Below are 12736 nucleotides of genomic sequence, written 5' to 3'. Positions count from 1 at the left end.
AGCACGAGAGCCGGATGACCAGTTTTCCCTATGGAAACCAGAGGAACTATTTGAGCAACAGCTATCATTGCACAGAATAGCACAAAATATTGCCAGAGCACCTCCCAAAACTTAGTACTTTTCCCTCTAATTATTCAAGTCTGTAGACAAGTTAATACACCTACCTGTGCACTTCTCGAAAAATGTCAGGAATAATGAAAAGGCGCACACATCCTCAATGAGTAGGAAAAAAAGAAGGGTTATTAGCACCCAGGAAATATAATTGGATAAACTGAGAATCTTGTACCCTAAAGTCGGGATGTTGCCTTGGAAATGTCTCACTAAATTTCACTTGTCCGATGAGGAAACTGAGCCCCAGAGAATTTAAGAGGTGTGATGAAGGTCATTCATCCAAGTGGTGGCAGAGAGCAGACCAGGGCTGCACTTCCCCATCCCAAGGCTCTCTCCACTACACCACCCCGTTGTGGGGGTAGTTTCCCCCAGACTGTCTCCCACACTCAGTCATCCACCCAGTACCTACTGAGTACTGGACCCATGCTGGGCCATGAGCAGGGATCACGGAGCTTCCGTCCTTGGTGGAAAGAAGAAATCATTGAATTATTATCACACATTTAGGAAGGAAACAAAGAGCTAAAACAGAACAACTCCCTACAGAAGTGATGTTTAGACAGAGAAGTGACAGAGGGGGACGGAGGTGGGGGGTGCTGGGGCACCAGAGGGATTAACAGAGGGGAGAGGAGGAAGGGTTCCCACCAAAGACAACAGGGAGAGTTCTGGAGCCCAACCCAAGTCTTGCTTCTGACCTGCTTGCCTCTTGTTGACCTTAACCATGGAAATGACTGAAGTCTTGGGCTACTTTCTACATTCTTTTTAGAAAGTTAAATAAGTTATTTCTACTCCTTAACTGAAAAGAAAATCCTCACCGAAATAGCAAAGGAAGGTCCCCTTTCCACATGAACTTGAATCACTCTCCTTGGCATCCGGGCCACACGCAATGGATTACGCTTTCTGTTCAGCTTTTATCTCAGGGGCCAAATTAGGAAGAGGAGAGACTTTTTAAACCCGAGGTTCAGGATCCAAAGAATGAGCCTTTATTATCGCATGGAAATCTGTGTTTTTAATAATGTGATTCCAAAACAAAAAAGCTTCTAAAAATAGTACAGCATGTTTTGTGGCAGTTATTTTCTCTAACAATAATATTATTTCAGATTTAGCCCGTTTAGCGCTCACAGTTAAATTTTGAAATGTGGTTTCAAATATCACTTCTGTCTCCGTAAAACTGAAGACCTTGGCTCGCCGGTGACTAAAACCTGTGCCCTTCACAAAGTCAAATAACATGATATAAAATCTTTGGCATCAGACAAAGCTTGAGAACCCCCACTCCCCGCAAAGGTCCACACACTACGCTCCAAGAACTGTTGCTCCCAATAAAGGTTTTTCTTATATTAACCAAACTCTCCTGTATTTTAACTTATTGGCCAGTAACTATTCTAGTAAAGATCTCCGCTTACTGTTTGGGCAGTAGAAGGTACAAAACCAGTGCGATATGAGGAAAAAGGATTGTTCTTCTAGGGTGCTTACTGGACTCTGCTTGAAAATTAAGGCCTTAGTTCTAAACACTTCCTTGACAGATGGCAGAGGAGTATTTGGGGGCTGTATTATTGCAGGTCAATTTGAAGCTCGTAAAAATACTCAGCGTGTCATAGACACACCCACAGCAGTTTTGATGAGTCCTAATAAAACAGGAGCCCATTGATTTCAGTGGAACAAGTGTGATGTTGCCTGTATAAGACGATGGTTGAACTTTTCACTTTTCAAATTACTGTCTTGACCTCTACCAAGGCACATGGCGTTGTGGCATCCGCCAGAAACCAGGTTGCCATCCTTGGCTGTGAGCCTGAAGCTAAAAATCAATATTCCTAAAGCATTGTCCCTGTGCTTTAAAGTATCCGAGTTCCCTTTTGTCTGCACAAAGTTGCAAAGCCCTTAGACCAACCCTCAAAGGGTTCTCCCCACTGGCCTCCATGGGCCTTCCCGTTTCCCGCTCCGGCCCCACCTGCATTGTCATTATCTCTTGAACTCCCCTCACTTTCACCAGTCCTGTCACTTGAAATGTCTTCCCCTCCGGCTAATGAGGCCTCCAGGTCAGGTGGGGTCTAGCTCCCCGTGAGTCTTCTCTAATCGCTAGCCTTCTCCTGTGTGCTCCTCCATCGCTGGTGTCTGCATCACCCATTTAGATACCCCACTATGACTTAGAAAAACAAATATTTGTTGGGATAATGAATTCTTTAGGAAGCAGTGTGGTCAGTTTCCATAACAACCGAAATAGCAAGTGGAATCCTTGGACTGGAACTGACAGGCAGGTTGCGGCTGCTTCTAGCTGCTTCTGGCAGGACTGTTTTCAGATTAATTATGAGCCTAATCACACCCTCCCGACTCCATTGTCGCTGCTCCCCTCGCCCCAAGAACAGCAACACCAGCTTACCCCACTCCCCCAAAGCCAGTGCAATTTCTTGCTCATTGGCAAGGTAGTCTTAATTCGCGGTTAATAGCACTGACCACCGTCTGAGTGGAAAACATGTTCCAGGAAGTGTAGTGTCTGGACCAAAAGGAAAAGTGGCAAGGATGGATCTCGTTAGCCCTTTGGATGTGGTGTGAATATTACCTCTTTGTTCATGAATAAGGCGGCTCAGTAGCTGTTCATAGAGAAATACTTTCCATGGGATAGATATGGGACAGAGAAGGGATCTCACAGGATCGGGCCAGGGATCAAAAGGATTGAAAAGGGTTCTCTGGCCTTTGGTAGTTCACACACCAGACATAAGGACTGTGCTAATATCCAAGACTGGGGCTCACTCATTGCTGAAAATGGAAAATTATTTGAATAGTGTAAAAATGTCCTTTAAAGAGCCTCATTATGTCCCACTAACAGGCTCCTACAGTTTTCACAACCTTTTCTGGTACATTTCTTTCCCTTCTCTCTCTCTCTCTCTCTCTCTCTCTCTCTTCTCTCTCTTTTAAATCTCTTGATCGTTATCTTGCTATTACCCAACCTATTTTGGCTTCTTTTTCCCTTCTGTGCTTTTCATAGCCTGCCTATGCCCAAAGTGCGGCATAACCTGAATTCCCATTAATTCCTATCCAGAGCCTTGATAGAAGTGCTTCAATTTGGAAAATCATCTGACTTTACAGATGAGGTGTGATACTAATGGCATTATGGTCAGGACATCATTCTGTGACTGTAACTTTCAGGATGTCAGGGACACAGATGGCTTTGTGTATCTCAGCATTAGTACTGATAAACTGCTTTTAAGTAGTAAGCTTCGGGAGGCACTTTTACAATATTCCGTGTTATTCTGTGTATTTTTAACCCAGTGCAAACTAGTCCTTAATTTATTTCCTTGGAGAAAACTGTAGAAATGAGAATTTTTGCTTAAAGCTCAAGATTTTTTTTTAAGATTTTATTTATTTGAGAGAGAGAGAGCACAAGCAGGAGGAGGGGCACAGGGAGAGACAGAGGGAGAAACAGACTCCTCACTGAGCCAGGTGTGTGACATGGGGCCCTATACCAGGACCCTGGGATCAAGACCTGAGCCCAAGGCAGACTCTTAATTGACTGAGCCACCCAGGTGCCCCTAAAACTCAGTATTTTAATGCCTGCTATTGTTTCGCTATAGCCTTGATGTCATTTCATTGCTGCCCTGTTATCAAAGAACTATGAATTAATTTGATTTTAGGGAATATTTACTTGGGGCCCAGATTAAACATTTTTCACTGATGCACATATTTGATTAAATTAAAAATGAAAAACAAAGATGGCTGTTTTAATTTGAGGTAGTTGTAATAGAAACCAGCATTCATTGAGCACATAACACACACTAAACACTGCATAAATAATGTTATTTTATTTAATGCTTGTATCCACCCTCTGCGGTAAGGACCATCCCCATCCTGGCTTTTCAGGTCAGATGTTAGAGAGTTAAATAATTTGCTAGTAGGTGATGGATCTGGGGCTTGAAAGCTTGGATTTTATCACTGGCAACAAATGCTGCCAGTTGTCTTTGAAGTGATGGGCTTACTTTATTTCTTTTTAAAGAAAATGCTAGATATTCAAGTCTGAAAATCCATAGTTTATCTGTTAGCCCATCTTTCAGAAGGTACGAATGGTGTTAGGTAGAAAAAGCAACTAGTTAAGCAACTCAAACAATCACATAGCATTTTTCCTCAAGAAAACCGTTAACCTAGGTGTGCTAAAGCTCCTTGTGCATACTTCACACAAAAATTTTAAAATGACGTATGCTTCAGGGCTGAAATTAAATAAAATTAATCTTTTATACTGCTTCAGCAAGGGCATTCATAAGTAACGCTGCCATTTTTCTTCTTTTTGTTTTACTATGACTTCATGGTGATGAACACATCGAGTAGAATTGGATGCAGCTGTCTTGATTCACACTGTGGTTTTATGACAATTGCTTCTGTACTATTAGTGAAAGGCAATAACCTCTAAGTGTTGTAATGAAAATAGGGGCCCGCCCAAAAATACAAAAACACAGGGCACCCGAGTGACACAGTTGGTTGAGCACCTGCCTCTTGGTTTCAGTTCAGGTCGTGATCTTGGGGTCTTGAGATCAAGCCTCTCACTTTGGGATCCATACTCAGCACTGAGTCTGCTTGAGATTCTCTTTCTCTGCCTTCCCTACTCCTTCTCTCTCTCTTCCTTTCTCAAAAAAATAAATCATTTTTTGTTGTTAAAGATTTTATTTATTTGTTCATGAGAGACACAGAGAGAGAGAGGCAGAGACATAGGCAGAGGGAGAAGCAGGCTCCATGCAGGAAGCCCAATGCGGGACTCGATCCCAGAACTCCGGGATCACGCCGGGAACCCAAAGGCAGACACTCAACTTCTGGGCCACCCAGAGGTCCCTAAATAAATCTTTCAAACACTAAGTCAAAGAGTTACGTGCACCCCTATGTTTATTACAGCATTATGTATAGTGGCCAAATCATGGAAGCAGCCCAAGTGTCCATCAATAGATGAATGGATAAAGAAGATGTAGTGTGTATATATACACGTATACACACACACACACACACACACACACACACGCCATAGAATATTATTCAGCCACACAAAAGAATGAAATCTTGCCATTTACTACAACATGAATGGAGCTAGAGAGTATCATGCTGAGCAATATAAGTCAGTCAGAGAAAAACAAATGCCATATGATTTCACTCATGTGTGGAATTTAAGAAACAAAAAAAAACTATCAAAGGGGAAAAAAAGAGACAGGCAAACCAGGAAACAGACTCTTTAACTATAGAGAACAAACTGATGGTTACCAGAGGGTCATCCACCCTCTGGATGAACTAGGTGATGGCGATTAAAGAGGGCACTTGCTGTGATGAGCACTGGGTGATGTATGGAAGTGTTGAATCACTATATTGTTCACCTGAAACTAATATAACATGGTATGTTAACTGTACTGGAATTAAACTTTTTTAAAAAGAAAGAAAAAAATAGAGGAACCCACCCTATCTCCAGTGTCTGTGGGCCACACGTTGAGAACTACCACTCTAGGATTAATTGAGGTAGGGGGTATGTTAAGCAAGTGAATGAAACCCTATACTTAGCATTTGGGAAATCTTGGATAAAATAGTCCGTGTGCCTTATTTTCACTTGTCCTTTCAAAAGCAAATAGCCTCGGGCAGCCCTGGTGGCTCAACGGCTTAGTCCAGGGAGTGATCCTGGAGACCCAGGATCCAGTCCCACATCGGGCTCCCTGCATGGAGCCTGCTTCTCCCTCTGCCTGTGTCTCTGCCTGTGTCTATACCTCTCTCTCTCTCTCTCTCTCTCTCTCTCTCTCTCTCTCTCTCCGTCTCTCATGAATAAATTTTTTTTTAATTTTTTTTTTATTTGTTTATGATAGAGAGAGAGAGAGAGGCAGAGACATAGGCAGAGGGAGAAGCAGGCTCCATGCACCGGGAGCCCGACGTGGGATTCGATCCCGGGTCTCCAGGATCGCGCCCTGGGCCAAAGGCAGGCGCTAAACCACTGCGCCACCCAGGGATCCCTGAATAAATTTTTAAAAAAGCAAATAGCCTCACAATTGTGAGCAAGGTATCAGCGCTTTATCAGTGCATTTTTCTGGGCTGCTATGGGCCTGGAAAAGTTCTGAATGTTTCTTGTACTCACTGGCATGAGGGATGCCTGAAAGGAAAGCCTGGGTACCAGTCAAAGGTGAGCAAAGAGGAATGCATCAGGAGGACCCACAGGAGATGGAGGGAGTGGGGGCAGTGGCGGGGAGCTAGATGGAGGTGGAGGGGACAGACCTCAGGGATGAATAGCGCTGGAAAAACCAGGACTGGAGGAAGAGGGAAGAAAACCCTCCAGGTGGGAGCATAGCCCTGTCATGGAGACTGAACTTTGAGCTTGAATTAGTCCCGTCAGGCTGCTATAACAAAATACCATAGCCTGGGTGGCTTATAAACAGCAAAAAATCATTTCTCACCGTTCTGGAGGCTGGGAAGTCCAAGATCAAGATACTGGAGGGTTTGATGGCTGAGGTAGGGACCTACCACCTGATTCAGAGACAGCTATCTTTTCCCTGTAACCTTACTTGGTGGAAGGGATGAAAGAACTCTCTGAGGCCTCTTTTAAAAAGCTCTCTGAGGCCTCCTAATCATTAATCATTGGGCTCCACCCTCATGACCTAATCACCTTCCAAAGCCCCACACCCTAATACCATCACATTGGGCTTTTGGAGTTAACATATGGATTTGGAGGAGGTGCCAAAATTCAGTTTATAGCAGAAAATGGACTATCACGGTTATCAGAAATTATTGGATTAGACTAAGAAAACTCAGACTAGACTTGAGTTTCTACTCTAAAATGAAAACCAGTAGCTCATCAGCTAGACTGGGTTCACATAAAGAAATGTGTTTCCATCTTACTGCCAAACCTGTGGCCTGCCCTACCTGAAACATCGCCTCTGCCCTGGACACAGACACACAACTGCCTCTGCTCCTTCGCCATGAAGGCAGACAGTTATGAAGGACCCTCTTGGCACTCTCCCAGCCCAACATCTGTATTTTCAAAGTCCAGGCCATTCAGGATGGGAGAGTAAAGGAAGAGAGACATTGGCCCACTTTCCAAGAGAGCCTCAAATGCATTTACCCACCACCAGGACATCTTTCTAATGTTGGGGAAATGCAGGCATTGTGTGCTGACACTGAACCTACTTAATTTACATAAACCTTTTCGGTGCAAAAAGGCTCAAGTCACATCGAACTAAAACAAAAACGCTTTCTCCATTTATCAGACCAAATTAATAAAATGTTATCAAGGGCTTACTATGCTTAGAGAACTCTGAGGTTTGAAAAGACATTAAATAGTCCTTGGAACACTGCATGATTTGGCAGAAGCACAGGGTTTTTTCCATATTTTTTTTAAGTTATTTCCTCAAGAAAGGAAGGTTGCTGAGTCAATTGAGTCATCCAGGAGGGCAAACCACTGCTAAAAAGTAAAGCACACAAGTGAATGAGTTTTACCAAGTTAAAGGGTTTGGGGACCTAACGCCATCATACTCATTGTCCCCCTGTTCATGTCTTAAAATCTTTTTGGAAGCACCATTAACTTACCAAGAGAGTCACCTGGTGAAGATTTAGTTAGTCTGTTCACTCAGCCAAGGCCACGTCTCTGAAAGCTTCTTTAGCTTGCTCTGAGACCCATTAAGAATGATCAACGTCTAGAAGGACCCGGCACTGAAAATAAGAGAACACTCAAAATCTTGTTTATATCTAACCTCTGTGTGTCCTTTGGCCAATCCCTTAGCCTCTCTGGATTTCTTTTAAAATGGCAAAATAATATTTGTTTTCTATCCACTCCAAATTTGGGCAGCCAATGAGTTGACACAGTGCTTACTATTGTCTTAGTCGGAAACATGGGCTACACAGACACAGTAAAATGTAAAGGCAATTGAATAAGTCAAAGTCCTCATCTTCTGCCTCCCAAATATTTATTTTAATTACCTAATAATACTATTAAAACTAACATATGCTGATGATTTATGTTCTAGATACTGTGCTCCCCTTTTACATATTATCTTATTTATCTCTCACACCAATCATCAGTACTGATGTTCTTTCCCACGTTACAGATGAAGAAATACAGGCTCAGGTTAAGGAGCTTTCCCAAGGTTCCATAGTTAATAAGTGACAGAACTGGGACTTATATCCCACCTTCCCAGACTTCAAAGCGATGCTCTAAAACTGTCTATAGATACGTCGTAAGGAGAGATTATGGGATGAAGTGAGTGGGCGAAGAGTTTGCTGTAACTATGTGAATAAATAACCCAATTTTCTATTTGACTTTATTCCTATATCCCTAGTTATTGATGTCTGAAAGCAAAGACAAAATAATAAGACATCAAATGAATATAAGTGAAATAGACCTCTGCCTCAGCCACGTTTTTGCCAATTCTTTGGAATTCCCTAATAACTTCAAAACAGGAAACAATTTGAAGCCATAAATGAATCTGAACTGTCCCAAACCCCACCCCACCGTATCCCCAACCCACTCAAAACTCATTGATTTTGGAATACACATTCTGCATCTATTAGTAAGAAGGCATATCACAGGTATCTTTTTTAAAAAAATACCTAAAGTATTTCAAAGAGCCAAGGGCAACAATGAGCAAGTGTTTGAGAATGTGATGTTGGGTACATCTGAAGGAACCTGGTGCTTCTGAGATTTTCTTTGTGGGTTAGATAGAGTACTTTGACCACATATTGATTTCAAACAATGGCTTAGTTTCAAGGTGGACGGAAAAAAATAGCCTAGGCCAGGGGATATACAGACTTCAGGGGGGCTGTGTAACTCCCTAAGGATAAAAATATTTTCTCGCTGCTATTAAATTCTCCCTGTATGTTCCTTGGGGTGACTTTCATCAATTCATGTGATACATTTCTTGAATTTCTACCATATATCAGCAAAGTGATAGGCCTAATCTTACAAAGATGAAAGGGCTCAAGGAGCTCATGGTGTAGGGAGAGAGCAAATAACTCACACAGCTTGGCACATTTAATGGCAGCGGCGTGGGTAATAGAGAGAAAGACTGAAGTGGGCATGCGGGGGTGGAGGGGGGAGTCAGCTGAGTCCTAAGAAAGAAAAGGAATTGGTCGTGTTTTAAGTGGGAAGAAAGTTGGCGTGGATCCATGGCAAGGAGAGGGAAGAAGCGTGTGAGAGGCTCGGGGGTGAGGGGGTGGGAAGTGGTGAGAGGCAAAGCTGGAGACAGACGCAGGGTCCAGGGCATGAAAGGCTGAGAACACCAGGCTAACAAATATAAACTTCAGCCTGCAGCAACGGGGAGCTGCCAAGGCTTTTACGCTGTCACGTGTCGCCAGATTTGGGTTTCAGAAAGCGGACTCTGGAAGCAGTGAGAGGGAGCCTAGGCTGCAGCAGGAGGCCAGCCAGGAAGTCAGATGGTTGGATGGTCATACAGGTGAGGAACAAGAAGGCAACTGAAGTGGAAAAGAGGAAACAGATCCAAAAGATTTCAGGAATCAATAGGACATAAAGATCCACTGTGTTTGGGTGAATGAGAGGAATGAGCATGACTCACAAGTGGCCAGTTTGGATGACCAGGTGAACAGAGATGTCATTCGAGGAGATAAGGCATGTGGCGAAAAAATGGGTTTTGAGGGAGTGATGAAGAGTTTAGTTTTATTTTTTTAAGATATTATTTATTTATTTATGAGAGACAGAGAGAGAGAGGCAGAGACACAGGCAGAGGGAGAAGCAGGCTCCATGCAGGAAGCCCAACATGGGACTCAATCCTGGGACCCCAGGATCATGCCCTGGGCTGAAGGCTGGCGCTAAACCACTGAGCCACCCAGGGATTCCCCCCGAGTTTAGTTTTCAGCATTTAAAGACTGAGATGTTTGTGGGACATCCATCAGGTAATATCCACTAAACAAGAGGTTTTTGAAATCCAGGATCCAGAATAACAAGTCCTGGCTGTAGTCACGGACACGGAATTCACCAGGATATCAATGGCGGTGAAACCCCATGTGTGCGGGGGGTCACCCAGGGAGCTTAGGGACAGTGAGGCTGGAGGAAGCCTGAGACCTAGAGTCTAGGAAACACCCATGCCAGAGCCCGAGGAGAAGACAGAGAGGAAAGCAGAATATCAAGAGCAAATGGTGTCCTCGAAGGCCAGGGAGGAGAGAGTTTCCATGTGGGCAAGGTTAAATAAAACGGAATGAGAATTGTCTGTTGGGTTTGGCAACCGCAGAATTACTGATGCCTTTGGTGAGAGTAGTACCAGTGGGACAGAAAGGAGTAGAGCCAGCTGGCTGAGGGGCGCTTGGTAGGAAAGGAAATGAGGATGCGTACAGACTACACTCGGCTCTGGGAGAGGCCGACTTAGGGGCAGGATCTAAAGGGAAAGAAGGTCAAAAGTGGAAATGAGAGTCAAGCACATTTGTGCAAAGAGAGAGGTAGTGCAGGGGCGGCTGGGTGGCTCAGTCAGTTATTCATCCAACTCTTGATTTCGGCTCAGGTCATGATCTCAGAGCGGTGGGATGCAGCCCCACATCGTGCTCCTTGTTGCGCATGGAGCCTGCTTGAGATTCTCTCTCACCAGCTCCCTCTGCCTCTATCCCTCCCCACTGTGCTCTCTCAATCTCTCTCTCTCTCTAAAATAAATAATCTTAAAAAAAATGAGAGAGAGAGAAGAAGCACGAAATCTAGTTAAGAGCATGACCTACTTGAGTTCACATGCCAGCTCTCCTCTGTCCTGGCCAGTTGACCTTGGGCAACATCCTTATACCCACTCTTCCTCATTTTTCTCACCTGTAATGTGGAAGTAATGATTTTATCTGGGTCATAGCGTTGATATGAAGATGAAATGAGATAACACATGTCACAGCGCTCCCAATATATATTCAAAACCATTAACTATTATTACAATTATTATGTGGTGAGTGAGGGGAGACAGCCAATGAGAAGGAGAGGATCCTGAGAAAGGGGAGGCTAGGACGAGATCGGGAGTGAATTGGAAAAAGGTAAGGACACCTACAGGATGGGGGAGCCATGACAGGTTAAAAGGTTGGGTAAGCTCATCTGTTTCTGGTGTCATTTGTGAAAAGTAAGTACTCCCTACGGGACTAATCTGTTCCGTGGTGTTTTACCTGGAGCATCTGGGGTCCCTGGGATCATGGAAGTTGAAGTGGGAAAGTATCTTCTTAAGCCCTGGGTTTATACCTGCCTTTTGGCTGCCGTTTCCCCCTCGCAGACACATTACTGCAGTTGTTTACAACACGACACAGATTTTATTGTAGGAGGCCAGGTTTAGCCTTGAGGACTAAAGCAGAGTAACAAGCCAGTGATTAAGGGGCCACTAACTATTTTGGCCTCCCCAAATGTAACATTCCCAAAGTATTTCCCTCTCATTTTGCTCCAGACTCCAGAACTAAGAGTCTCAGAGCATCTTTTTAATTGTAAATGAAACATATTTAAACCAACCCTCAGGTAGTCAAGGCAATGAAAGACTCTCTCCTCTTGTAAGTGAGTGCAGTTATTTTGTGTTAACAGGACGTAGTCCTGTGACCCAGTTGGTTTATTTTGCCATATTGTCTGGGGCACTGACTCTGAAGGTTGTGTTCCTCGTGGCTCTACGATGCTTTGAGGAAAGTGGATCACCGTGTCAGTACCACACACCTGCCCATCCACAGCAGCCAAATGACCTCAATTTAAAGTGGAAGGAACTTCTTTGGTCCATTACTTATTTTCCTGCACACACTAACTCTTACAGTAAGTGCGTGGAGAGTTGGCACGGACAGAGCAGCAAGCAGAACACAGACTTATTTTTCTTGGAAATCCTCAACTTGGTCTGGGCAGAGCTGCTGAGACAGGCTCTGAGATGGCCCCTCCTTCCAACATTTGTTGAGAAAGGAGAATATTAAGTAGTGACAAACCTGGCTGGGCCCAACCTAGACTCTACTCGGGGAGCCTCCTTCCACTGACTGCTAGCTTCAAGGCAATGATGGCCATTGATTAGAGAGTGGTTTTTACTAAATCTCCTAGAAAACAAAGACCATACTCTTTCTTTTTCTTTTCCCCCATCCTTTCTTTAGCATTTATCAGGATATCTGCCACTTAGTAGGCATTTAATACATATCTTTACAAATAATGAATTAAAATGGAATGGAAGATATAAAGACTTCATTGACAGAAGTAAATATATTAATTTGTTTTCTATCAATAACCTTCTCAGAGTCATAATGACACGAGCAGAAGTCTCAAGTAAAACTACAGGGGTTGGTCATTCTTAAGAACCAACCGTAACTAAGACTTTTCCTCTGGATGGGATCCGAAAGATCAATATGGAATCTTTATAAAGTCTTCCTGGCCCCTTCCCAAAGAAAATCAGAAAGTTCATGCCTTTGGTGAATTTTGCTGAGTGAAGTTGCATGTGGTTTCTATAACGGAATCGAGTTCCCATCCAGCACTATGTAACTGGCCATGGATGCCAGGAAGCAAAATACAGAACAAATAGCTGCAGATTATTGACCTTGATGGTACTGATTCCATCATTCAAAGAAGGGAATGTAGACTAGAGTTGATATAATGTTAAACTGTCATTGAAGATAGGAGAGCAAGAAAAGGAGAATTTTTTTAATTTTTTGAAAGATTTTATTTACTTATTTGGTAGAGAGGGAGAGAGAGCACAAG

At 43.5% G+C, this 12736-nt stretch overlaps 1 protein-coding gene across 2 annotated transcripts in view; it reads left to right on the top strand.

Moving 5' to 3' along the window:
* The window catches only part of AK5 (adenylate kinase 5), a 235854-nt gene that overhangs the window by 180994 nt on the left and 42124 nt on the right, over positions 1-12736 (top strand). The window lies entirely within an intron of this gene.

The sequence above is a fragment of the Vulpes vulpes genome, chromosome 3 (assembly GCF_048418805.1).
Source record: "Vulpes vulpes isolate BD-2025 chromosome 3, VulVul3, whole genome shotgun sequence".
Lineage (NCBI taxonomy): Eukaryota > Metazoa > Chordata > Mammalia > Carnivora > Canidae > Vulpes > Vulpes vulpes.
This window is presented reverse-complemented; position numbering and strand designations above follow the sequence as displayed.